Raw genomic sequence first — 25078 nt, forward strand, 5'->3', positions numbered from 1 at the left:
ATGATATATGAGATTACCTTCTCCCAACTATGATAGCACATTTTTGAAATACAAAGCGTCAGTGTGAAAACTAGCATCAACAAACTATAGTATTCAGTGAGTGTGATTTAATGATGGGAAAATATAATTGCAGACCTTTTCGTAATAATGGAAATCCTTGTTCGAGCGTCGAAAAGTAACAGATACATGATGAACACTTTGCTTCCAAGCAGTGCGCAATTACTGTGAGTACTTTGATGCTACTACTATTATATTCATATCGAACTGTGCCAGATGGAAGCACACAGCAACTAGCTACCAGCGACAACGAGATGTCAGATTATACGACAACTTCTCCAGCAACATCGGAACATAATTTAGAAAAAATACCGCTAGTTACATCGAGATATGATTTAGAAAAAATACCTTCAGCAGCTTCACTCGTCTCAGCATCCTTCCAACACAGTGATCTAGCGGATGATTTGCGGAATCGAAATGTTGAGATATTTAATAAAGCTATTCCTGGAATTAATGTATCTCCTATAGCAGTTAGAAACCTCAACTCAACAACTACCGTCAAGAAAAATATTCCAAAATCGTTGAAGGCATCAGGGAACAACTATTCGACCATCCACCACAGAATGAAGAACTTCAGACAGTGAAAACTAAGGCAGCATTCAACGATCATTGATAAATTAAAGGCGAAATTTACCGAACCAGATTACTGAAGAGATAATGAAATACGGATACTTTCAATTTTACCCCATTCGTGGTATGTTCTAACGACGATGAAAGAATTTAATGTGAATAAATACACGGTCTCACTGGTAAAAGAATTGGTTAAAGAGCAACGAGTATTGGCTGTTCCTAACAAAAAATTTGGCCGTCCATTGTATCCCGAAAACGTGACAGACGTACTCCAGTTCATCAACGACGACGATATCAGTAGAACTATGCCAGGACAAAGCCAGGACAGTGAGCGTGAATCAGTTCAGAAACGGCTTAACTCTTAGAGAAATTTTTTCAACGATTCGAAGAGGTCAGTAAGTACCAAATTTCATTTGGTACATTTGCGACGTTAAGACCAAATCATACTTCACCAACTCACAACTTCAGGTTGTCATGTGTGTATGTGTTTGAGAGTGTTGACTTAAGGCCTGAGAACAGTGGGTAGCGTATAGATTTTGAATCTAGATTCCCTTTGGGTCTGTGTGTTCATTAACCTTGTTGAGTAGATTTGATTTCTCTCCTCTCCTCTTCTTTTCCCGGATACCACCAGAAAATTAAAGCAAATAAAATGGCGGACGCATTGAAACTGACTTTCACAGAAAAATATAAGACTTTATGTTCATCGCGACAACATATATGTTTTTATGTACTAATCGTATCGAAACTAAATTATCTAGTTTTTGTCACGGTGGGCTTAAGATATAAGCTTTCAAAGTCGATATATTCGATGATCAAGTAGATGTATGTTATTCTAAGCGTTGCAATTTTCAGCAGTTCTTCAGTCAGAAAAAAAATACAACACGAGCGGTAATCTCAATGAATCATTCTGAAATTTTTTCTCAACTAAATTTCGAAGACATTGTCAGGTGAGTTTTTCGATATTCATCACCGTTTCCAAGAAAATTGAGTTAGAAACGGGAAAATAGCAAAAAAAACTACGTCTTTAGCGTACTGTCCTAAGCCCTCAATGCTTCACAACCTCAAACAATATTCCTTTCAAATTGCTTGTAAAGCGCCTTCTGAAAAATTACTGTGTAATTAACCGGTAAGAACAAAGGATTGTTATCTCCACGAATGCAAGAAATGCCCCACCTCTCAATTCTTGAGGGAAGCTTTTTAGAGAAATTTGAACAGAAAGTTGTGACTAAGATCTCTTTTGAACAAAGGATAACTACTGACAGATGCAATTTAGAAATTTTAACCAAACCAGTTGATGATTTTGTAGCATATTTAGCAGAACTCTCAAACTCCGACTCTCTCCAACTTTCTGAAACATTCATTAATTTCCTTGTAATTTGACGTTTTTTTTTATGAAATGAAATTTAAAAAAATCGTGCGGTAAAATAACTAAGAATTTTTAGAAATAAATTTTATTTTCGATTTCACGAACAATGAAAATTTTTAGATTCCCGCGCAACTCCAGCTCCATATGATGGGATGAATGATCGTACAGGTTTTGACTTTCAAATACCTCGGGGTGTGGTTTGATTCCAAATGCACGTGGGGAGGACACATTAGGTATCTGATAACAAAATGCCAACAAAGAGTAAATTTTCTTCGAACAATAACAGGATCTTGGTGGGGTGCTCATCCGGAAGATCTACTAAAATTGTAGCAGACAACGATACTTTCAGTGATGGAATATGGATGCGTTTGCTTTCGTTCCGCTGCGAACTCTCATATTATCAAACAGGAGCGAATTCAGTATCGTTGTTTGCGAATTGCTTTAGGCTGCATGCACTCGACATATACAATGAGTCTTGAAGTTCTGGCGAGAGTTCTTCCATTGAAAGAGCATTTTTCGGAGCTTTCATCGCGACTGCTAACAGATCGGCTGAAAAGTTCGTATCGTTTCTATGAGAGGGCGCCACTAGAATTAAATCCATACCATTTTCAGTTAGTACCAACCTTCAAAAGATACGTGTATAAATTTGACAGCTGTCTGATTATTAGTTTGTGAGATATTGCATTTTGAGTGAAGCTACTTTTGTTATTGTGAAAAAAAAAATGGAAAAAAGGAATTTCGTGTGTTGATGAAACACTACTTTTTGATGAAAAAAAAGTGCCGCCGATACCAAAAAATGGCTTGAAGAGTGTTATCCTGACTCTGCACCGGGCGAAGCAACAATTCGTAAGTGGTTTGCAAAATTTCGTACTGGTCATATGAGCACCGAAGATGATGAACGCAGTGGACGTCCAAAAGAGGCTGTTACCAATGAAAACGTGAAAAAAATCCACAAAATGATTTTCAATGACCGTAAAGTGAAGTTGATCGAGATAGCTGACACCCTAAAGATATCAAAGGAACGTGTTGGACATATTATTCACGAATATTTGGATATGAGAAAGCTTTGTGCAAAATGGGTGCAGCGTGAGCTCACAATCGATCAAAAACAACAACGAATTGATGATTCTGAGCAGTATTTGGAGCTGTTATATCGAAATAAAACCGATTTTTTTCGTCGATATATAACAATGGACGAAACATGGCTCCATCATTTCACTCCGGAGTCCAATCGACAGTCAGCTGAGTGGACTGCACGCGATGAACCGAACCCAAAGCGTGGAAAGACTCAACAATCGGCCGGTAAGGTTATGGCGTCTGTATTTTGGGATTCGCATGGTATAATTTTCATCGACTACCTTGAAAAGGGAAAAACCATCAACAGTGGCTATTATATAGCGTTATTAGAGCGTTTGAAGGACGAAATATAAAAAAAAGACGGCCTCATTTGAAGAAGAAAAATGTTCTGTTTCATCAAGACAATGCACCGTGTCACAAGTCGATGAAAACCATGCTGAAATTGAACGAATTGGGCTTCGAAATGCTCCCTCATCCACCGTATTCTCCAGATTTGGCCCCCAGTGACTTTTTCCTGTTCTCAGACCTCAAGAGAATGCTCGCTGGTAAAAAATTTAGAAGCAATGAAGAGGTAATCGCTGAAACTGAGGCCTATTTTAAGGCAAAGAACAAATCGTACTACAAAAATGGTATCGAAAAGTTGGGAGGTCGCTATAATCGCTGTATCGCCTCTGATGGCAATTATGTTGAATAATACAAACGAATTTTGGCAAAAAAAATGTGTGTTTCTATTAAACGATACGAACTTTTCAGCCGAACTGTTAAGATGTGAGGAATTGATATTGATGTTGGTTATTAATAACTTCGAAAGGCTAGTTGAGCTTCAATCTCAAACAAGATTCATGACAGTATATTTTAACCATATGCCACAGGAAATCAACCCTTCAAGATATATTCCTATCCGTGTCAGCCTCCTAAATGTCCCTGTCTATGGAAATCCAAAAAATATTTTCAAATAAGTTCAGGCATATTGTTTTACACGGACGAATCGCGAATTGAAGAAGCGACAGGGTTTGGTATGTTCAACAATAATGTTTCGGCCTCATTCAAGCTTCAAGAACCTGCATCTGTTTAAATAGAAGAGTTAGCAGCAGCAGTTCATTATAGCTTGAATGTAATCGTCACATTATCTCCAAAACATTATTTCCTCGTCACAGATAGTCTGAGTGCAATTGAAGCCATTCGCTCAAACATGACTGGCAAGAATGAACCGTTTTTCTTGGGAAAAATAAAACAGTGCCTGAACGACATATTGAACAATAATTATCTAATCACTATAGTCTGGGTCCCGGCTCATTGCTCTATTCCAGGCAATGAAAAAGCCGATAGTTTAGCCAAACGTGGTGCTATTGAGGGTGAAATTTATGAGAGACCAATTGCTTTCAACTAATTCTATGGCGCGACTCGCCAAAGAACACTTGCCAGCTGGCAATCTCCTTGGGATAAAGATGATCTGGTTCGGTGGATGCACGCAATGATTCCTCAAATATCGACAAAGGCATGGTTCAAGGGACTGGATGTGAGTAGGGATTTCATTCGTGTGATGCCCGGATACGTTAGATGCACACCTTCTTCGAATTGTACTTTCCGAAACTAATCATTGTGCTTGTGGCGAAGGCTATCGCGATATTGATCATGTCGTTTGGACATGCGTGGAGTATCGTGATGTCAGATCTCAACTAATAAATTCTTTGCGTACCCAAGGTAGACTATCTAATGTCCCAGTTCGAGACATTCTTGCTTGTCGTGATCTTCCATACATGAAACTTCTTCATCATTTCATAAAGATAATTGGAGTTTCAATTTAATAAAGGACCCTTTTAAGACTTAGTTCTGATTCCAGCTGTGACCATGAGTTCAACCAATAGAAATTAGAATAGAAATTAGAATAGAAATTAGAATAGAAATTATGTAATGATACAAACAAACTCGAAATACTTTATGAAATTATCAAAAAAATGTCTGAAAATAACAGCTTATTTTATAATTTATAGAAGTTAATCGTTTGGTTCAAATAATATTTCCGAGTAGATTTCATAATTAATGGCGAATTACCTAAGATGATATTTAAGTAATAAGAGGAATATGTTTAAATAAATTTAAATCGTTGTGACTATTTTAGAATTAAATTAGGATAAGAATTTTATGTAAAAGTGATGCTACGGCGAAGAAAAACTTATGTAAACTGCATTAAGAAATAAACGTATTTATGGAAAGTTTTTACAAAGTTCAACTAATTACCTAAAACTTCTTCGTGGACATATTTTTTGTAGATTTTTAGTTATAATTGTTTGAAAATATTGTGGCTAAAAACACATACGTCCTTTTCATAAATCAGTGAAAAAATTTCAAGACCAGTGAAAAATACTTCATTTGCTATAACGAACACACATGTAAAGTTTGATGAAAGTCGAAGGGGGTCGTGCCAACATACAAACGATTTCCGCATGAAATTTCTCATATAAAAAACAGACACAGCATAGAAAATTTCGGAAAAGTATCCATCATAGGCAGAATTTAAACCTAAAAACAAGATAAGAATTCTGCAAACCGTAAGGCTGCAATCCTTCACAGTTGGAAAGAAAGCTGTAAATTTCAAACATAACTGAATTTTACATGAAATTCGAAAATATCAAGGGCTTTGGTCTTCTTGGTTTCCTTTTTCTTAATTATGGTATAATTTCTTCAGATGCTGGCAATAAATCCTGTTGTTTACCGTTATCATCAGCCAAAACTGTAACACCACCGATCGCTAGATTTAATATTGTTCAAATTCCCCGAAATGGTTACCATTGAATAGTTACTCCTTGAGATGCCTGCGAGCAAAAGTCTCCGTTTTAGTAACAATGAAACGCAATATCTGCCAGCGCTAGTACTTTGCCTCCTACACTATTGCTCGACATCCACGAATACAGTACCATTAATTTTCATTTAAAGCTGCCTCAACGCTGAACCATTTTGACGTCACAGGGTCGCAGCAAGATGGGTGCCAAAAAAAAGCGTGGAATAAATTATCCATCCAGCAGACTCTATGCTAGTACGAACAGTGTAGTATGTTGGTACAGCACACTAATGGCCGGTATCACCGCCGATGCCGAGCGAAATGACATAATAGCAGAATGATGATAGGCTGGCTGCCTTTTTGGCACCGCCAAGCGGACGACCACGATGACGACGACGACGTCGACGAGGCGTCAAAAGTGCAAAATTGTAAAGCAAACAAAAATTACGACTATCATCAGGCGGTGGGTTGCTGGTCGTGGTGGTGATGATGGCGGTGATGACGACGGACGGCCTAAGCGGTAAAAGTAAGTAACTGATACGATGTGCGCCTCGCGGCTCTCCAGGTCAATGGCCCGATGGTGTTGTTTGTTGGTGTTGTTGGGATTTATTTAGCATATAGTATATCAACCGGCGATTATAAGGGTAATCGGGTATAAGGTGTGATGGGAATTTTCGAAAAGAAAAATGTTGCAACTTTTTCTGCAGGATAAAGTTGGCAAAATTCAAGAACGTTTCTCTCACTACCCGCAACTCATCTGTAGTATTTCGAGATGGTTATCACGGTGTAGTAGTTGAAGTGCTTTTACTGAAAAAAAAAGTCAGTTGAGAAACGACTTTGCCGGTGTAAAACACCACCCGGGACTATTAATCATCGGTAGGATGATTTGGGATGAAATGAGGTGTGTTTATGCGGCATATGCTAATGACAGCAGCCGGCATGTTGGGTATGTACGAGCAGTCATGTCGCAGAATGATGCAGCTGTAGTGAAATTGCTTTTGTACAAATGTTTAGGTAAGACTAAGGGTATGATGAACAATTCAGATTGTTAGGTAGGACTATCATCATAATGTTGCCATTAAACTGCTATGACTGTATTACACTCGAAGTACACTTAGAATGTTGAGTTTTTAATTGGGAATTACTGGAACTAAGAATATTTAGAATCGGAGTTTGTGTTTCGAGATGCAAACTCAAAGCATTAATAACTCATAATCAATATTTTTTTTCTTGTTTTTGTTAAAACCGTTTCCCTTCACTGCATTGAAAGTCTGCCATCATCCTTTTAAAGTAACCCGATCGATACCAACAACAAGCAGTTCAGCAGTTTGCTCGTTATTTGAGCCAAGTAAAAATTTGTAGATGTTAGCACAATTACCTGACCATTTGCGGGTAGTCTCGTGTTTAACAACGTGAGGTTTGCGTTCTGTTCTGTTATGAAATTGGAAAACGATTACCGTGATCGATCGTAGAAAATATGAATTGCATCTGTCAACTTTTTTCGTGGTAAACGGAATTTGGCTAAGTTCAATGAACATGTGCCGTTTTAGGGAAGGTAAGCAACTGCGTTGTTATTCTTTTATATCTGAGATGTTACCTATCAAAAAATATCAATGAGCTGAATATATTAAAGTCTACTCAAAATCTGAATTTTTGTAACAGAACTTCTGCTGATAATCGAGGCTCAGAGAAAGAAGTTCTTATAATAAAGGCGGCTGGGTAATGTCACAGACATAACTAGTGGACGTGAGTACGAATAAAACTGACAAGTTTCTTTCCTTTTCTAGATTATCGTTCGTATTAGTAGATTGTGTGAATTTTAGAACTTTTATTGCTTCGCTTCCAGAATTGTCATGATGTATTAATACTAAATAATGATTGATTAAGGACAAATATATTCTACCATATACTTAAATAGCACGAAACAAATCCTTTTTTTAGATTTGGATAGTAGAGATAAACTTCGCACAATCCTTTGAAAATATTTTAATGGTTCTAAAAAGCATCGATTTGCGGAATTGATCCAATGTTTACAACTGTTGAGTCTTTTTCATATCATTTAATTGAATTTTTTGAATTCTTGAATTGGATTCAAGAACTAAATTCGAAGTATGAGACAGGTTAAGAATTACCTATTCATTATATATTATTTAGAATTCAGATCAAGAAATTATGTCATAAATTTAGTTCTAGAATTATGGAACTGAATTCATTTTAGGAATCCAGGTTTCGAAATGAGTTCTAGCATGCACCAATTAGACAAAAAAATTCTCATCCACCAAATGCAATCTGAAATCATTAGATGTACATATACCAAACATTTAGCGATACCGTTCGGTTGGCTCTTCTAAAACACCAGTTCCAAAATCTCAAACTAAATGCAATGCTATTTCATCTACATCAATATCAACGTTCTTGTGATTCTACTCCGGAATAGTAGTAGTATAGAACCTGTAAATGAAAATTAAACAGAGATTCACTGGACAAATAAAACCATATTCTAAAACTTTCTAAGATACTATACTGGTCCTCAGAAACCAGTTTCAGCTCTCAAAGAAGGAATTCAAATACTCCCTGCAAAACTATGGAGAAGATCAAAGTCCACAACTTCCAAGTTTGCGAGTACTATCGAAATCTCACACAAATAAGAGTATAACACAAGTATTGTCTTAAAAACAAGACGGCTCCTAGAGATTTTGCCAAGTGTGTTGAAAATTAATTTTAAACCTTAATAAATCCAATAAAACCAGCATCAAAATTATGCTTATTTTTCAAGATGAGCTTTCATTGTGCTGTTTTCGATAACAGCTAATAAGGTTCTGATGCTTTCTGATTGTTTAGTTTTACTGCTGTTAACATAGAACCTGTATGGGACAGCAATTTGTTTCAACACTTTTACTGATCATCTCGCTCCAATTCAAAATTGGGTTTTGTCTTCTATTTTTCACTTGTTGAATAAAAAATTATGACACTAACAATTGTTACTCATATTTGGGTTAGTGATATTTTTACATGTTTTTCACTAAAATTACCGGCTTTTTCCCGGTTTTTCTCGGTAAAACCAAATGCCCAATTTTTTCTGGTTTTCCCGCTCAATTGCCACCCTGCATTTAGTTCTAGAAACCAGATCGAATCGAGAATCGAGATTTATATTCTGATTTTTGTTCATGAATTCTGAGGTTGAAATCCCAAATCCGTACTTTTAATTAAGGAACCAACATTAGTTCCTAGTCAAGAATCCAGTTTCATAATTAGGATTCAGTTCCATAGTCATAGTTCTTAATTCTGAACCTGTTCTGAAAACTCTGAGATTTTGTTTGAGATTTGTTGTTACTGCGTTTAGTACAATTAGATATATTCATGACTAAGTTCTACCCATTCTTTCACATGGCGAATTTTGAAACGGCGCCCATAGTGAAGTAAGTCGTAATTACGGTAAAAAACAAACTTAAAATGTCGAACATATTGAATGTATCCAAAAACTGATTTTGGCAAAGTCGGTGCTCTAGGAAGCGTGCTGAAAAAATCGAGCCAAAATATTACACTGAACAGTACTGTATTCAATCCTTCAATCACACAGAAACGATTGTATTGAAAATTGTGTCTAATTTTGATTCTTTGAGAACCCCAATTATTGGGATATGGTGAAAAATCGATACGATTTGCAGAAAGACCTTTTATTTGCAAACAGTTTGGTCAAAATCGGTCCGGCTATTTCTGAGGCGTGGATCTCTTTATTACCATACAGACATAGACATTTGCTCAGTTCGTCCAGTTGTATCGATAGGTATACGAGACTAGGCCTTCCGTGTTTCGGAAATTTTTTTCATGGTTATATACCTATTTTTTATATTAATAAACAAGTAAACAAGGATATCTTAAAAAAAAACGAATGTTTTTAAAAGTTTTGAATGGAAGGCATTACACAAAACGCCATTTCACTGCACTTAAAAGCGTTTGCGTTCATCCAAAAGGTTGGCAATTGGGTGCTGTACGAATTGAAATTGAGCTATATCGAACAAAGACATAAATGGTATGTCCGAAATGGAGTTGAAAATACTGGAACAGCATGAAACAGTTGAGTTGGCATCATCATATCTTTCGTGGAAATTTTTAATGGCTTTATTTTGTCAATCTGAAAACGATCGATTAACCACGCCAATAAAGGTGGTCAAATCGACGATAAATTTAAATATTCTTAGTGGTATGACAATTTCTGTAAGGGCTTCGCATTCATCGAATTGCTCTAGCGTGGTCATATCATCGATTGAACACTCTATAGAACCCAACTAACTGGTTTGATGTGAGTATTTAGGAGAAAATGGTCAAAATTGGAGATAAGGAATCCATTATTTTCTACTTCAGTAACAGTGGATAGGAAATTCTATCTCACCGGCTACCACTTGTTTTCATATTTAACCCAATGATGTCTTAGAAATGCGGGAACCGTCGAGATATGGTATTATCTCGAGAATGAGATTTCAATAAAAAACGTCTCGGGGACTCAAAAATTGTCCAAGTCCCAATGAGTCAATTTTTTGAGAAAACTTCGAGATAATACCACTTCTCGAGGTATCATGCATTTCTAAGACTAGACCAAATTCTAGCATTGGTTTCAATTTCAATTCTAAGCTTCAATTTCATAGAAACAAAAAAAAACAAGGATTCAACAAAAGTCACAGAGTAGAGTTTTTCTAAAAGAAAAATTCTTCTGATGTAATACTGAATTTCGACGGAACATGCATTTCTAAAATATTGAACAAAAACAAAATTTCAAAAGAAAAGAAAACGCATGACTTCGAGGATTCACACAGAAAAAATCGCATAATTTCAAAAAATTCGGATAAAAAGAATCGCATTGCTGTAAAAATTCTTTGAATAAGAGTAGCATGGAAAACCCGCATAAAAAGACTTCAGGTTAATCTTCTTCAATTTATTTTATTTTTCCAATTTTTGCTGAACTCGACAGCGTCTGCCTTGAGTTCTTTCAGAGTTATGAATCCTTTTTACTCGGTTACTTTTTTATCTTAATTGTAGAAATCTATTGCATTTATGTTGTTCAATAATACATATAGTTTTACACGCCAGTGCAGTTTTTTGGAATTTAATTATCCTTTTCATTAAGAATCAAACGAACCCAGAAATAACGTAAAGAGTGTAGAAAATTCAAAATATCTGCTGTTGAAACAGAAATAATATCCAGTTGTTTGATCCTAATAAATAACTGTAAGACAGTTTCGCGGTTATGTATTTCACATAACTTACTTCTAGTATTTCTATCCAGTGAATGACCTCAAGGTTAAAAACTCTATTATCGAACTTTGAGAAAAATAATGATTTCAAGGTAAAATGAAGAAGGGTTTGGTTAGATGTTGAGAGACTATTTTTGTTTAAACTGGGACAATTGGACTCGTTCGACATGTAGATTTAAAAGGACGGTACCACATCTCACACTGCACATGAAAACATGGGGTGATGGTGTGTGATGGGTAATTATTCTCACTTTTAGTCTACTCAAACTGGGCTACCGTGGAAGTGGTGAGATACTGACCGAAATATGATAAAGCGATACATCAATTTAATAAAGTGATATATTTGGCCATTTCAAAAAAGGTGTTCTGTTACCGGCACCCCAAGAAATTAAAAGTAAGACCAAAACTTGAAACTACTATTCCGTTTTTGTCGTTCGCTGGGCATGACTATCATTCGCATAATTTGCAAGCAGGACTGAAAGTGACTTTTGTTTTTCGTTATTTCCGGCTATTTTCAGTCAATATACGTAATATGAATACTAGATTTTTAATAACATCGTCCGCGTGCAATGAGCTGTTTTGTGTGGAAAATGTACTACTTGATTCCGAGATCATTTTTCGGTATATAAATTTTGTGCGATGCCATCGAGTCAAGTTCTAAAAAAGTCCTATTTGGACATCGCAAACAATAGACAGAATTTTATTATATATTAGAAAGGATTTTAACGTGAGCAGGTTCTTCAATAACTTATAATATTCTAAAATTTCAAGAATTTCGATTTCCAGCATTGATCCATGGATGCGAATTTCACTGTCGCAAACGCCATTCATAGACAACAGGATTAAGGTGTATAACATATGAACTGAAAAGTCCCGGGCCCAACACATAGATGGCGCTAGTTTTATTGCAGTTTTTCAGTTAATACTAACCTGACAGCTGTTTGAATTTCATGATATTCTATTCATTAGTTTATGAGTTATTGTGCTAATTGTGCTGCTACTTTTGATATTTTCAGAACAATGGATCAATAATAATTTCGTGTTTTAATTTTACACTGGTTCTTGATGAAAAAAAAACCGTTCAAGCAAATCCGCTCCATCAGAAACAACAACAAAACGTTGGTTTGCTGACTTCAAACGGGGTACACCAATGATGCAGAACGTAATGGACGTCCAAATGAGGCGGTAACACTGACATCGTCAAGATATCAAAAGAACGTGATGGCTTTATATTGCATGAGCAATTGACTATAAGAAAGCTCTTTTCAAAGTGGGTGCCGTGTTTGCTCACTGTTCACCAAAAACGAGAACGTGTTGATGATTCTGAACAGTTAAATGTAACAATCCGGAATTTTTACGTCGATATGTGACAATGGATGAAACATGGGTTCATCACTTCACTCTGGAATCAAAACGATCGTCATCTGAGTAAACCTTGTCCAAAGCGTCCGAAAGCACAGCTGGAAAGGTTATGTTCTTGGTGTTTTGGGATGTGCGTGGTGTAATATGTATCGACTATCTTTAGTAAGGAAATACAACTAATAGTGAATATCATATAGCGTTATTGGAGCGTTTGAAGGCTGAATTTACAAAGAAACGATTGCATATGGCAAAGAAAAAATTTTGCTTCATCAAGACGCACCGTGTCCCAAGTCAATCAAAACAATGGAAAAACTACATGAATTGAACTTCGAATTGCTCCCACATCCACCGTATTCGCCAGATTTGGCTCCTAACGACTACTGGTTGTTTGCAGACATGAAAAAAAAAATGCTCGCCGGTAAGAAATATCGCATGAATGAAGAGGTTATCGCTGAAACTGAGACCTATTTTGAGGCCAAAGATAAATCGTTCTACAAAAGTGATATTGAAATGTTTGGGCGGCGCTGAAATGATTGTGTTGCTCCTGATGGAGATTATGTTGACGAATAAAGTTTATTTTGAACCAAAAAAATCGTGTTCTCTTTGAACTACTTTACGTAGTATTCATTAGTTCATACCAGCGAACTTATAAAACGGACAATGATGCAGACTACAACAGAGACGAAGCTCTCCGGGACAGCTAGTACAATATAATAGTATAATTATTAATAATTGTTGAACGACTGGAGAATGGTGTTTTTGTCATGAAATTGGCTTTCTTCGTCTTGTGTACGGTTATTGAACTAATTCTTTAGTAAGCTGTTCAATGTTCCGGACGTTTTTGGTTAATTTGAACTATTAGTTCGAATCATACTTCGAGTAGATAGTGATCAGTAGTGCAACAGTGGCATAATCTATAATTGAAAGATTCTTAAATCTCATAATAAAATCAACTTAAGCAGTTCAACGCAGTAACAAAGAATATCGGACAAAAAACCTAATTTTCCGACCAAAACGTTGGATAGATTAAAAAATAAGTTGTTTGATTTTAAGACATTAAATATAATAGCAGTTCGTATGATAAAAAAAAAAGATTTTATCAAATATCTTTGATTTTCTGAAAGTCTATTTTATATGCTTTGTGAAATAACCTTACTCCGGAAGAGAGTTACTTTCGGTAGTGAACCAATAACTACTGAACTGTCAAATTTTAACTAAAAAACTGAAACAATTCTGGATTTCGCCGTACTATCCGAATTGCTTGGATTGTATCATTAACTAACTCAGCTATAAACGAGAAGGGCTCTTCTCTTGTTGAAAGCGAAAAGACAGTGATGGCAATTGAAATGTCACATCTAGAGACACAAATGTCCAGTTACAAATGCAAATGATTCGACTGTTTCGGAGTTCGTTCCGGTCGATCGATTCAATTCAAAATTAAAAAATTATGATTGCTTGTGATATATCGAAAGCCCGCGCGCGAGAGAGAGAGAAGGAGAGAAAATGAGAAAAAATGCTACCCTGTGGCTTATGAAATATTAAACCTTCATTAATACCTGTGAATTTATGTAAATTTCTTTTTTAATTAAACTTTGCTGGCGTATGCGAGACGCACGGTATTTTTGTTTTTTCGTTGAGTTATGTCCACCGAACTATTGGAATTTATTTCGATTGGACAATTTGTTATTTTAACGGACGACCTGCCCTGCGCCGTTGATTAAAACAGTTCTCGTGTTTGTTGTTTGAAACAGTGTTTAAATATTTATAAACTTGACTGTTATTGGATGTATAAATATAAACTGGTCATCACTGGTAAATTTGTTACTGTTGAATGGTTGAAACCGTCGTTCCGAAAAGGCTTCCGTTTTAGGGTTGCTGGAGAAACTGTTAGTTGTACTAAACCACAGCAACCATCGACTGTCGTGCTCTTGGAGCTTCTAATCACTTGAATAAATATTCACTTTTACACTACTGCGACTATGAGATTTTGTTGAATTTGGTTGCTCACATTCTCCCTCTTTTTCACATTACATCATCCGCTCGTGCGACATGGTAATTACAAGTTGTTTGATTATCCGGTTGATACCACAGTTTTTGATTCCTGGGCACTATTCGTTGATTTTCGTTTCTCACTTTCCAAGTATTAGCAAGTAAGTAAGTAAGGTAGATTCCTCGTACCCTAAGAGTGCGTAAAATTCCTGTAAAAATTCAGCAGAGGCAAACACGCAAACACAGACTTCATACGAATACAAACGACTGTCAAGCCGTTGACGTTTCCTCGCTGTACAGTTCTTGGTCAGCCACACCAGATGCCGCCACCATAACTCATTTGCGTGTGCTGTTTGACGAAATGTGAAGCAATCATCTATAATGTGTTATGGTGGCGGAACACTTCCGGTCAAGCTGGCCAGATGTCACCACCGCGTTACCAGTCACCAACGATAAGATTTTAGAAAAAAAAACTAGTCACATAACGCACACGCTCTCAGCACGCCATAAATTTTCAGCATCGTATCAGAGATTTGATCCTAATTGATTTACACTTGTCAAAATAGATATAAGAACAATTTCGCATCAGTTTTCGGCAACTTAAGCGTGCGATTATATTCACTCGCGCGATGTTTAGCCGAGCTGACCTATCGGGTCTGTGTGGGTCGGACACGGAGTTCCACGCGGTTCCTCTTCTCGCCATATGCCGCGTCCGAAATGGGCCCCAACAGCAGGTCCCCCAAACCGCTATGAACGTATGTGTTTTTTCCCTTCTTGGCCACTCGCAGTAGCACTAGAGTTGCTGTTGTTGTTGTTTTTGTTGCTGGTAGTAGCTCCCTTCGTACTAGTGCTCTACCAGCTCTCCCCTTCTCCCACGTTACCCCTCCAACCCACTGGCACTTTGTTCTCGATCACTCGCTCGCGCTCACTCTCGTGTCGGTACTCCCGCTCTATCTTTAGGTCGGGGTAGCCATTGAAGAATATGAGAGTGTATATCAACCAATATATTTATATTTGTATACTTTTTTTTCTTTCTTTCTTTTCACTGGTTAGCTGGTGTGTTTGCTTCTCGCTCTCGTGTCATTGAACCTATCCATTTTTCATGAAATTTTCATTCTTCATTTGCTCTGTGTGACCGATCCGAGCTATTTCACACCTTTTCTTTGAACCCATCTTCACAACAGTAGATCAAAGTGAGCCGCATTCAGGGAACGGAAAAATCAATGCACTACAGAATGACCTCTGTTGGGGAAAACACTTGCACACGATCGGAACTTCAACAATTGCGAGTTTTGCATATTCATTTGATTAAAGTGCACACTGCTTGTTGGCTCGTCGTGCAATTTTTCTACAAGTTTAATCGTGTTGGTGACTGATACTTTGACACTATCCGATCAACACTGGCAGTGTTTGCTTGATTTATTTGACTCCTGGTACAATTTCGGGGTTTTGTTCAATTCTAATAAAACTATAACAAATTGAATACAAACTGAGAACGACACGTTTCTTCCCTCTAGATAATCGCACGGTTAGCAGTTCCTGCCAACTTCGATTCTCGGAGCTCCACAATCCCCACAAAATCCCACAACTATTTCTCACAGAGCCACATTTTCCAGATAATCCAGCCAGCAAAGAAGTACCGCCGAACCCGATTCCAATCAGCAGAAACTGTTCTCGGTCGAGTGGAATTGAATCTTCCGCGATTGTGCCCGTCGCGTTTAGAACGAAAATAACACCGCGGACCGGTCTGGAACTAGGAAGCGTACAAACCGACAGAACCGCTATGTACTGACACATTGAACCAGCCGTCACTGGCGTATCGCAAGTCGGTTCTTTTGCCGGACCGTTTCTCTTTCGCTCTTTCTCCTTTCGTTGCACAGGCTGCTGCGACATTCGAACGGAAACCCACCATTCACTCGGCTTGCCACACACACTCGCCGTGAGTCCCAGAAGATGCCATTGACCGACCTGAGCGACCGTGGTTCGTCATCTAGTCAGCAAAGTTCATAATCACGAAATAAACCCCAACCATATCCCATTTCGCAACGGAACGAGTCCCGACCACCCACTCCCGGTAACTCAACTTCCCCTGCCGGGAGAAGGACCGCACAAAGAAGAACCGAGCGAATGAGAGAATGCAAAGCATATGATTATTGAATAATATTTATGTTAGAACGACGACGCTACGCGTTCAATGAACGCTACTTCGGGCCGGGATGGCAACGCGAGCTTTACCGATATTTCGCGTCATTCATACAAGCTGCCATAGCGCGTCACTCACGGCAACGAAGACGACGAAGACGACGGCGAGTCACGGGTCGTCGCTCTCTCTGCCTTGCTTAGCGGTGCGATTCTGGTGCGGCAGTGATGTCGTCACCGCTGAGGGGAACTCGATCGGTGCCGGTGGGTGAGGTGTGTGTTGAGAACAACACAGCGTCGGTCGCAAACCGTCGCAACGAGTGCAATAACACTGTTAATTTGTTGCGGCGACGGTGGTCAGGGCACTGATAGAACCCGATCGGTGCTTGATGACGGTGGTAGTGGTGGTGGAAGTGGTGATTGTGGTCGCCTGGTGAGTGTTGTGATTGTTGTTCAGCTGATCGATCCCTCACCGGTACCCTAGTTTCATTCCCCATTCGATGTCGGGAGGGAAGCAGCTTAATTTATTTTCACCTGCTAGTGAAACAGATGGATTCGTACTTAGGACCGGTTTGGTGCCCTCGTGGGAATTCGAGATGAGGAAGATTTGTTTGGGAAAAATGATGATTCTGATCTACTGAAAAGTATCTTATTTGGTTGAAAAACTCCCATTGGTGTGTTTTAAAGCAATTAAACTTAAATTTAAATTAAAATTGAATTTAATTGAATTGAGATCCCTCAAGGAAGAACAGACTCTCATGAATTCTTTTACACAGATTTGAGCAATTCCAGGAATAAGTAGACGGAAAAGTGACAAAATCAGAATCGACCTTCTCTGATTTGGATGAAACTTTGCACATGGCTTCAGTACGGCAAATAATAAGTTTTGAACCAATTGAGATGTCATTCCGACTCCCGACTGATTTCTAAAAAGGGCGCATGTATTTTTGCATTTCCCAAAAATGCCTTTTTCAAATCGTTGTTACTCGGAAACCGTTAATTGTACAAAAAAGGCGTTCAGGAAGAAGTTGTAGGGAATCGATAGGGCACTTTAAAAAAATATACACTGAAAAAAATTTTTGATTTTTTTTCTCAATAATTACAAAATAATCCAAAAAAGTTAATTAAAAAAAGCATGGTTTTAATTTTTTCGATATTTTTTATTTTAAAGCTGTTATTAAAATCTACAGATTGATGGCTATTCCATCAATGCTTTTTGAAAAATGAAGAACTTACAGCTAAAACAATTTACAGATATATTCGAAATTTCAATTTCTCGTTAAAAGATAATCATTTAAACAGTAGAATATTGTCAATAAATATAATAGTGGCAATAAATTTGTTCATGATATCCTTTCTTCTAAAAGTAGCTGTTCTTGAGATACTTGGTTATTTAACTATATTGCCATTTTTTATATTTCCATGAATTGTTTATTTGCTTGCTATATCTACAATTATTACATGTACATGAATAATTCTTAATTATATTTAAGATTTTATTTATGTCTGACGGAGCTGCCTCGCAGTACAAAAACAGAATTTTTTTTCAAGTTTGTAAATTTAAATCAATTTATAACATTGATGCTGAGTGGAATTTTTTTGAAACTTCTCATGGTAAAGGACCATGTGATTTAATCGGGGGTAATTTACATTAAATCATGAACAAATTTATTGCCTTTAATCTGTAGAATAAAATTCTACTGTTTCAATGATAATCTTTCAACGAGAACTTGAAATTTCGAATATATCTGTAAATTGTTTTAGCTGTAACTTCTTCATTTTTCAAAAGGCACGGATTGGATAGCCACCAATCTGTAGGTTTTGATAAGAGCATTAAAATAAAAATTATCAAAAAAAATCGAATCCCTGATTTTTCATTTATTCAATTTTTTTGATTCATTTCGAAATTATTGAGAAAAAAATCAATTTAACGGTTTCCGAGTTACAACGACTTGAAAAAGGCAAATTTTGTGAAATGCAAAAATACATACGCCCTTTTTAACAATCAGTCGTGAGTCGGATTGACCTCTCAATCGGTTCAAAACTTATGGTTTGCCATACTGCAGCCATGTGTAAAGTTTCATCCAAATCGGAGAAGGTCGAGTCTGATGATCTGCTAAGCATTTCTGGAATTGCTCATTTATTAAATTGTTCCATTGGATTCAAATTTCAGATATTGACAACAGATTTGATGAAAATCACTGCATTTGATTTGGATTATTGCTTGCCAATAACTCATTTCATTAAAAAATGTTGTGCTTTTTAAGAGCAAAAAAAACACCCAATTCTTTTTCTATATGAGGGATACATACTGAATAAAAAATCACCGCATAAAAAAACCTGTGTAACTTGAAAAATTTCCATAAAAAATATCTACTGCTTCGAGAAAATGAAGATTTATGGGCTTCCGGAACCAAGAACTAGGAACCGACATAGCTGAAATCGGTTCGTTTACCAAAAATTTATACAAGCTACAAATTGAAACAATTTTAAGCCAAACTAGGAAGAATTTTTCCCTTTTTTGCATTATCGCTCTATTTACGGAACCGGAAGTCGGGTCTGGACAACACTTACTTACGCTTACTTACCAGTGATGGCATTTCACTAGAGTGATACACCAGTGTGTAAGTTTCATTTCTACACTGCGGAAGCATTCGGTAGGCTCCACACAAAAAGGAAAGCGCACTTCTTCTAAGTGTCCATTAGACAGACTTTGAGTATGCGGTTGTGTTGAAAGAAATAGGTGCGAGAGAAACACATTCTCTTCGCATGAATCGCTCTCACGTGCTCTCTCCAAAAAACACTCAAGTGATCACTGGCAATTAATAGAGAGTAGATCTGATCTTGCTATGAAAATCTTGCAAGGAAAAACGAAAATTCAACGATAAATTGATTTTTGTTGTTGATTTTGCGTGCCCACACTTCTTCTACGCAAACCTTACACCAGAGTGCTCACCGGCGTGTACATCTCTGTGAAAATATCTGCGTCCACCTCAGAGAATTTAAGAGCTCTTGCTAGAGGTAAAAGAAAATAAACACGCGCACTCATGATGCGTGCACACTTTATACAACAATGTGGTATATATGTAAAAGAGAAGAGCTCTCGTTGATGTTATCAGTGCGAGGGGAGAAATTTCGCTTGCTCTTTGTCACACAGAGGAGATGGACATCTCTGATGGGCACATAATGCCTTTCATTTGAATTTAAGTTTGTGAAAATCGGACCAATAGTTCCTGAAAAATTGGAGTGATTTCCGGTTTGGAGTACAGAGTCGCTTTTTTCGTCACTTACTTCAGGAAATAGGAACGAAGATCCAGTATACCCAGAATCAATGTAATTGGTTATCAACTAACCAAATTTGTTTAATTGAAAAGTTATATGATTAATTGTAAGCATTATGCTTGATTTTTCAGTGTCATGTATAAAAACACGGTTTGAAAATGAAAGGATTATATTTCAGCCAGTAACTCCGGAACCGGAAATCGTATTCAGATGAAATTTCAATTTTTTTCCTCGTAAGACCTAAGTTTGTGAAACAAAGATTGAGCGGTCTTGGAGAGAATCGAGTGTAATTAAATTAAATTAAATGTCAGGCTTTGAGGCTATAGGGTCTTTAATTTGAATCTGATTTGAAGGAGAAAATCGAGTTCACATTTTATTTTAATTTTCTTTTACACATTCCACCCCGTTACTTCCGAACCATAAATTCGATCCAGGTAATATTCAACAGCAGGCTATGGGACCAAGAGACCTTTCATTTGAATCTGAGTTTGTTTGAAATTGGTCCAACCATTTCCGAAAAACACGAGTGCACATTTTTGTTGCATACACACGTACATACACACATGCATACACACAGACATTTTGTGTACTCAACGAACTGAGTCCAATGGTACATGAAACTCGACATTCTGGGCCACGGTTAAAAATTCGTATTGGCATAATTTGAAATATTTTCATCAAACAACGCTGAAAGAAATTTGAAATTTAAGGAAACCCTTTTCTGTCAGTGGTTATTGGGAATCCAACTTAATTCGGTTCGTTTTACTACTTTTTCTCACTTTTCAGGCAATTTTCGAATTCCATCTCTAAAAAATGTCTCGTCTTTTAGGATGATCCAAGTTTGTAGAAAATTTTCGATTTCTGCAAAAGAAGTAAGCCGATGACCTATCAGATTGTGGTGCATCCGTCGGAATAACCAGTAATCAGAAGGAGCAATGTCAGGAGAATACGGCGGGTGCGACAAGATGTCAGCGTTTCCAAATGCAGGAGAATAACCTTAGCTCAACTGCCTTGCTTTTGAATCATTCCCATGGATTTTAATCGTACAGAAACTGCTTGTTGAGTCACTTCCATAGATTCTGCAAGCTCCTCATACGTTTAACTCGGATCTTCATCGAGTGATGCCTACAACTGTTTGTCTTCGACCAGGACACTGAAATTTCCATTCTTTAAACGTCGAAACTATTTCCTACATGAATTATCAGTTATAGAATTATCAGCATAAACAACCACAAGCATTTATGCGCTTCAGTTCCTATGAAAACAGGAAACTAAAACTTCCCGCAAATACTGCTTAGTTTAAAACAGAATTGCTCATAATTAACACAGTGAAAGACAAGGTTTTTTGAAAGTCGAAGCAATATTAACTGAATATTAGTTAGAGATGTCTAACCTCTTGAAACTATCGACATCAACTGTTGCTGTTCAATAACAGCCAGAGCCATCTTTTGAAAATGGATGGAACTAATTTGTACCCACAATACTTGTAGCTGTCTTCAATGCCTACTGAAAACCATTATAAGTTTTGAAACAAAGTGAAGAATTAGCATAAGCTTGCGTTAAATCTTTTTCGAAATGATTCTAAATTCAAGAAAATTTTTAAACCAGCTTTACGATCAACATAAAATTTACTCGAATGGAATAAAATAATAGCATTTTTAAAATATTTTTCTTGAATATGTGTGTGCCATGTCGGTTTTTAATGCAATCAGTAAAAATATCTTAGTTTTAATTACGAGTTTCAGTAGAAACTTCATGCGGTTTTATTTTTATCGTAAATGAATAGATAATAATAAGAATTATAACTAATCACCTTGAAATAAATTTGTGGATTGTGGATTTTTGTTAAAGTCTTCATGATTTATGAAAATTAATTTTTGTGATTCAAATTTGAATTATAAAAGTCATATTTCTTCGTTTTTGTATTTCGAAGTTAATTTGATGTCAATAAATGCTACGATAAAGAACATTATAATAACGGCCATGAAATTTTCCCTGATGAAAATTACACATTAAAAAGTAGTAAATCAAATAGCCCATTACAAATGTGGCATAAATGTACTTTAAAACCATACAATTTTCTCTAAGTAAAGTTGTCTTCCAATGAACACGCACACACACAAAACTATATCTATGAACGAGTAATATAATAATGTTTTAAAGAGAATGTTTGAAAGCAATTTTAAGGGTGTATGAATGGTTTTATCAAAGTAAAAGTTGGTTTAAAAAGTTTTATAGAAGCCTTGAAATATATTATATTACTTGTCAAAAGAGGCACTAATTATAGTTGTCATAAAACTGGTAGTTATTGCAGGATCAATTACAATACTCTTATACATTATATTTAGAACTATAAGGCATTCGAATTGTTACTTGGGATGCTTGTTAGAAGAGAACGCCAAATATCGTAAGTTTCTCGAAAAAGCAGCTTCAAGTTGTGAACAGGCTTTTCGCGCTTTGAAATTCTAGACACTTCAGAAAAGCATCGAAAGTATCAGTCGGTGATTTTATCGGATGACCTTATAAAATATCGTTCATAAATTCTGAGCAAATCGTTTCCATTTTAGTTTTGGCTTCAGACATAGTTCTGTGATAGTTACATATTGAACATTTCGCAGAACGAAATCGGTACTGTTTCTCAATCAGGTACGCTTCACTCGGGCCCACATCCAAAATATTGCGTCATACGTGTTAATCGCAATTCTTGAGCTTATTCATTAAGTTTAGATGAGTTACCTTATGTGTTGCACAGCCAATGGAAACTCTTCTTCGTCATCTTCAAATAATGTCAGCACTTCCGAGATAATGGTTGACGAAATTACAAACATAATAACAGTTCGGCTGGAAAGCTCGTATCGTTTAATAGAAACACACATATTTTTGCCAAAATTCGTTTTTATTATTCAACATAATTGCCATCAGAGGCGATACAGCGATTATAGCGATCTTCCAACTTTTCGATACCATTTTTGTAGTACCAGCGAACATTCTCTCGAGGTCTGAGAACAGGAAAAAGTCACTGGGGGCCAAATCTGGAGAATACGGTGGATGAGGGAGCAATTCGAAGCCCAATTCGTTCAATTTCAGCATGGTTTTCATCGACTTGTGACACGGTGCATTGTCTTGATGAAACAAAACTTTTTTCTTCTTCAAATGAGGCCGTTTTTTTGAAATTTCGTCCTTCAAACGCTCTAATAACGCTATATAATAGTCACTGTTGATGGTTTTTCCCTTTTTAAGGTAGTCGATGAAAATTATACCATGCGAATCCCAAAATACAGACGCCATAACCTTACCGGCCGATTGTTGAGTCTTTCCACGCTTTGGGTTCGGTTCATCGCGTGCAGTCCACTCAGCTGACTGTCGATTGGACTCCGGAGTGAAATGATGGAGCCATGTTTCGTCCATTGTTATATATCGACGAAAAAAATCGGTTTTATTTCGATATAACAGCTCCAAACACTGCTCAGAATCATCAATTCGTTGTTGTTTTTAATCGATTGTGAGCTCACGCGGCACCCATTTTGCACAAAGCTTTCTCATATCCAAATATTCGTGAATAATATGTCCAACACGTTCCTTTGATATCTTTAGGGTGTCAGCTATCTCGATCAACTTCACTTTACGGTCATTGAAAATCATTTTGTGGATTTTTTTCACGTTTTCATCGGTAACAGCCTCTTTTGGATGTCCACTGCGTTCATTGTCTTCGGTACTCATATGATCAGTACGAAATTTTGCAAACCACTTACGAATTGTTGCTTCGCCCGGTGCAGAGTCTGGATAACACTCATCAAGCCATTTTTTGGTATCGGCGCCACTTTTTTTCATCAAAAAGTAGTGTTTCATCAACAAACGAAATTCCTTTTTTTTTTCATTTTTTTCACAATAACAAAAGTAGCTTCACTCAAAATGCAATATCTCACAAACTAATAATCAGACAGCTGTCAAATTTATACACGTATCTTTTGAAGGTTGGTACTAACTGAAAATGGTATGGATTTAATTCTAGTGGCGCCCTCTCATAGAAACGATACGAACTTTTCAGCCGATCTCTTACAACTATACAGATAAACTACAATCAAAACCAACACCAACAAATCGAACATTACCAGAGACGATTGGCAGGCGCAAAAGCCTCGCAACGACGCATCCCACAACAACATTAACAAAGACGAACAAGAGGACAAAGATGTGATGTGTGAAACTAATTACCGCAGCCATCACTATCTATATATATAAAAATGCAGAGATCATTCTTTGTAATCGCATCACGTAAGAACGGATGAACGGATTGAGATGATTTTTTTTTGTTTGATCAGTTTTTACCCCCACCGGGTTCGTACATCAAAAAAATTAGGAAAACTTACCGGAAAAGTGAGAAAAACCAATAAAGTTATTTTGTATGGACAATGGAATTTTCCACTGAAAAAGTCGCCAATGATTGCTAGATCTACGATTGATGTTTGGCGCGCAACGAGTTTCATAAGTGCTTGGTCGTGGAAGGAAAGAATACTAGATCGTTGAACAAATTTTTTGGCGCGCAACGAGTGGTTTCATATGGTTATTTCACATGCCACGTGCTTAATTGGGTATCAAAATCATTGCTTGTCAAATGACATAATGACGGAATGTTCAGTCATATGTTCTAGAAAACCCCTGTAGGCCGGAATAAAAAGTTCTGATATCGTTTACCAGTTAATGAATTGGAGTCAGATGAATATTATTGGTCATCGGGCGCGAGTTTCACTAATCAGATTATTTTTGAATGAATCAATGAAAAGATTGTACTGTATAATCCCTAAGGTCAAACTAAGAGACTTTCTTTGCATTTTGCTTTCTAATGATTTAGATTACACTAAGCGCACATCATAAGTGGTAATTAGATCAATGTTCAAGATGATTACCATAATGGAACGAGACTGTCATTTTATAATGCATATTCTGTGAAGAATGATCAAATTAGTAGGATGAATATCAAATTAAAATGCAAGCGTCGTCTCTCCAAGCATTTATAAGCTCCGCAGTACCTGAGAAATATCCACTTTATTAAAGCTCTAAAGTACGCGTGGCACTTTTTGGCAACTTGAACGTACAGAACAGGTTCTGAGAAAACTGTCTCACTGCTTAAAAGCTGCAACAGCTTCAAAGTTTGTTCTGTTGCGTCGGGTGAACATTCGAGTATGAGTAATTCCTTAAGCC

At 36.9% G+C, this 25078-nt stretch overlaps 1 protein-coding gene across 8 annotated transcripts in view; it reads right to left on the reverse strand.

Moving 5' to 3' along the window:
* LOC131428300 (probable nuclear hormone receptor HR3) overlaps positions 1 to 25078 on the reverse strand; it is a 554301-nt gene that overhangs the window by 118042 nt on the left and 411181 nt on the right. For 2 of the 8 annotated variants that reach the window (XM_058592138.1, XM_058592137.1), the window contains exon 1: positions 14023 to 16260. The exons of 5 other annotated variants lie outside the window; for them this stretch is intronic. The gene's annotated coding sequence lies outside the window, so the exon portion shown is untranslated. Of the gene's footprint in view, positions 1 to 14022; positions 16261 to 25078 lie in introns of those variants that run through there. One more of the 8 variants, XM_058592135.1, reaches the window with a different exon arrangement.

The sequence above is a fragment of the Malaya genurostris genome, chromosome 2 (genome assembly GCF_030247185.1).
Source record: "Malaya genurostris strain Urasoe2022 chromosome 2, Malgen_1.1, whole genome shotgun sequence".
Lineage (NCBI taxonomy): Eukaryota > Metazoa > Arthropoda > Insecta > Diptera > Culicidae > Malaya > Malaya genurostris.